The sequence below is a fragment of the Seriola lalandi genome, unplaced genomic scaffold (assembly GCF_002814215.2).
Source record: "Seriola lalandi dorsalis isolate HSWRI2012SDOR001 ecotype SW California unplaced genomic scaffold, Sedor1 jcf7180002054401, whole genome shotgun sequence".
NCBI lineage: Eukaryota > Metazoa > Chordata > Actinopteri > Carangiformes > Carangidae > Seriola > Seriola lalandi.
In genome coordinates, this window is record NW_019524954.1 from 15,189 (window position 1) to 19,478 (window position 4,290).

Below are 4,290 nucleotides of genomic sequence, written 5' to 3' on the forward strand. Positions count from 1 at the left end.
CCCCTCCCCCAGGGTTTTCTCACCTCCACACACTCAAAGAGAATCTGGCCATTGAGGACTCGGGACAGGAGAGGACGTCCTGGCTCCTGTTCTCTTAAACACTTTCTGAATAGACTTTATAATTTTAACTTTTCTGATTTTTCTTTGTTCTTTACCTCATTTTCCTTTTTTTTTTATTTCCCACCCCTCCCTCCATGGGTTTGGTTCAGTTGGTCTGTAATGTGGAGCACAGACTTAATGTCAACAGACAGCACAGTACATCAAACACAGACACGCACTGTAAATAACTGTCCATCTGATCGAGTGATTCATGTTTCTATTCAGTCTTAAAAATAAAACGACTATTTTTGTCTAGAGAAGCTTTTAAGAACCAGATTTTAACACAGGATTCAATCACCTGTCAGGATGGATAATTATTTCACAATGTGTCAAACAGAAACTGAAGATATTTATCTTTTATTTTTACCAGGTTTCTCCAGCATTACAAATCAGAACACACATCAGCAGACAGTGGACAGTCAGGAGAGGAAATGCAATGTACATTGTAGCACTATTTCATAATAAAAGGAGAAAAATATCTTTTATTTTTTTGGTTTGTGTTGATGTGGCAGCGGCTTTGATTTTAACGGATCAGCTTTTTGGTTTTTAATCCATGTAGGAGAAGTTGAGTGAAACAGAAACACCAGCGTATTGAACAGATACATGTGTTTGGTGTTTTAAACAAACTCAGTTAGATTTTATTCCTCATGATTGATCTCTTCAAGGATAAAGCTGGTGTTGAACTTATGTGTTTTTCTTATTGTCAAAAAATCCCTTGAAAAGACCCAAACCAACAACGTCCGTCTCTCAACTCTTCCCTCCTCTGTCTCTGAGCTCATTGGTTCCTACTTAAGACTTCAATCTTTAAAACGTTAAAAAAAAAAACGTCTGAACACTTTAGTTTTCACCAAACACACGATAGAAATATTTGTTGGCGACTATTTTCAGTGGCGGATTAACCCACTGTGATTTCCCCAGTGATTATTTCCTGTTTTGTCTCAGAAATGAAACGAAACCTCTTCATGACCTCGTGGTCTCTGGATGTAACAAGTATTCGACAGATTTTGTGTTTGAGCATCGAAACATCTTCATTTAGCAACTCATTTCTGTCTGAGATTAAATCTTAGTGAGGATGCAACTAATAGTTTTTATTGCTGATTATCCTGCGCATTGTTTTCTCGATGAATCAGTCGTTTGATCTATAAACTGCCAGAAAATGGTGTAAAATGTTGTTACAACTCCCAAAAGCTTCGACCAGCACTCCAACATCCAAAAAGTCTTAGTTTACAATGTAAAACAGAGAAAATCTTCACCTGAATGTTTGACATTTTATCAGAAAAAAGTTTTAAACATTATCGTCATTACAAATGTTGAAGATAAATTTTTAATCAGTTAATTTAGTGTTTCAGTTCCATAAACCTCTTTTTTTTAGAGCACGTGAAAACAAATCTGCAGCTATGGCGAAAATTTCAAAGTTTCTGAAACAAGACTGAAAAAAAAAAAAGTTTATTTTAGAAAATAGTAGAAATGTTTTCACTGCACTCACAGATTCTTGCACTTGTTTTAAGAAAATGATAATTTAATGATTTAAATTACAGGAAATAAAAACCCCTCGGTGTCGGGAGCCACTGCAGCTCAGAGGAAGAAGATTCATCCGACTTTTACACAAAGATAAAACTTGTTTGTTGGAGACGTTTATTGTTGGTTTGGATCAGACGTTGACAAGTAGAAAAATATAGATTTTCATTAAATTCAGATTTTATTAAACAACACAACAACAACAACAGAGCGTAACAGAAAGACAAATATGGATTATTTTAGCCAAATCTCAGAGGATCAAAATAACAGACCTTTTTTTATCAGTTTTCATCCTCAGCTTTTCATTTCTATCCCGACATCTCGGCTCCTCCTCTTTCTTCCCGTTCCTTCACTTATAACATTTAATTCCTTTATTTATCTTGTACTTTTCTTTCACCTCCCACATTTATCGGCAGTGTCTTATTTTCCGCCCGGCAACAGTCGAACCAATCGGACTGCTGGAGTGACCTCTCCTGAAAGATCATTAAAGGAAAAGTTGAACATTTTGGGATGTAGGCTCATTCGGCTTCCGGCAGAGTTAGATGAGAGGATTGATACGACTCGTGTCAGTGGTTGATATGACGCTGTAGCCAGCAGTCGCTTAGCTTAGCATAAAGATGGGAAATGAAGGTAACAAAATCCTCCTCCCAGCATCTCCAAAACTCGTAAATTAAAGCATCTTTCTTGGTTGTTTAATGTGTAAAAATCAAAAGTGTAAAAATGACAAATCGCTGTTTTACATCAGATCATGTGACAGACTATTTCTTGGTCGGCACGGTGACTTCTTCGAGTCTTTACCAAAAAATACTCTGGTGCGTAATTAGCAAACTAGAAAATTGTCATTTTTACACTTATATTCTTGCACCAATAAAACAAACAAGATAAAACACGTTGATGAGCGAATTTTTAGAGGAGCTAAGCTAAGCTAAGCTAACCAACTGCTGGTGGTAGCGTACACACAGGAGAGTGGTGTCAATCTTCAAATCTGACTAGAAAACAAATACGTTTATTTCTCTAAATGCCGAACTTTCGTCAGTCCAGCTGAAGACAACCCACCAAAAACATCTTTATTTTAAAGCTTTAAATTGATTTTAATTTGAATTTCATTGTTTTCAAATTCCCTCCAGGAGGCACCAATGTACAGTTGTGTGTATGTGTGTAAATATATATATATATATATATATACACACATACACACATACACACATAAACATGAGGCAGTATTTTTAAGAAAAAGGAGGGGGGCGCTCCTCCTCTACTGGCCGCCAGTAAACGATGCAATACTAGACTTCCACCATCAAGGTGACGTTTTACAGGGACCACGCCCGACTCCGCCCACACCCCCCACCTTCCAGCAACAACATCCGCCGCTGCTGCTGCTGCTGCTGCTGCGACGATGGCGGCGGCGACGGCGGCGACATCGGCGACATCGGTTGCCATGACTACAGGAGCCAGTTTGTTCTCACTGCAGCAGGAAAAGCCAAGGACACGCCCACAGACCCCATGTGATCTGTTTGAGAAGATTTAATTGGAGAATGAGAACTGAGGCACTTGGCCATTGGCTGTTTTATTAAATATGGCAGCTAGTGTTTTAATAGAAAAAAGAATAAAATAAATATTCTGGTAATGAAATTGAAAGACGAGTCCGGGTTCTTTGTTTGTTTTGTTAGTTGGTTTGTTTGGTTGGTTGGTTGTTTGTTTGTTTGTTTTGTGTTTTTGTGGAAAATGCAGTTTTTATTTTTCAGCTGTGGGAAGTTGAAGATTCACGTTTTCTTCTGACGCCATCGGGAACAACTCTACACCCGGTACATTCACTGCAACACGGACGATCCGGTGTTTACAACATTTAAAATGAAAAGTAACAGACACAGATTGTGTAATCAATATGTGTTAATCATTCATTTGGTTTATTAATTATTTGTTTGGGGTATTTATTGTCCAAAATTAGTATTAAAAAGTTGTGTCTGAAGAAAGATCCAGATCAGTTTACCATCACAGGAGACTGAGACATTTCAGAGGCTGGAATCAATGAATTCTTGACGTTTTTGCTTTAAAAAAATAAAAAAATAAATAACTTAAATGATCAATCAATGATCAGTTAATGTTATTTCAGTGGACACATCAGTGGTGAGTGGAAGACGTGAGGAGCAGTTAGTGTCTTTCATGTTCGATGAAGAAAGAACCTTGTACATCTGAAACTGTCTTCATCTCCATCTTTCTCTCGTCTCTTCACAGGAAGTCGACGTCCCCATTTCTTATCGGTGTCACCTGTAAACGTGGTTGGCTCAGTTCACCTGGGCGACACCTGTTTGAATCTGAAGAGCGCGAGATGTGGATGAAGCTTCAGAGATCTCTCTGTTCAAGGTAAAATGTTACTATTGATCAGTTTCCTCCATAAACATTAATAAGAATAATCAGTTATTTGCTCTAAAAATAAAGTAAAAGTGGAGAGAAAGTGCCGCTGTGTTTCAGCAGTTTGTCCACCAGAGGGCGCCGCGTGTCAAAACAAGAACAGACAGGACGACTGAATAAACTGATATAAGACATGATGTAAAACAGCTGGTTGTTCTGTTGTTAAGTTGTTAGTAAATTCAATGATCAGTTAATGAACATCTTTATTATTAATGAAGCAGTGATTTCATCTCAAAAGCCTGTTTAAGTTTAATACTGTAG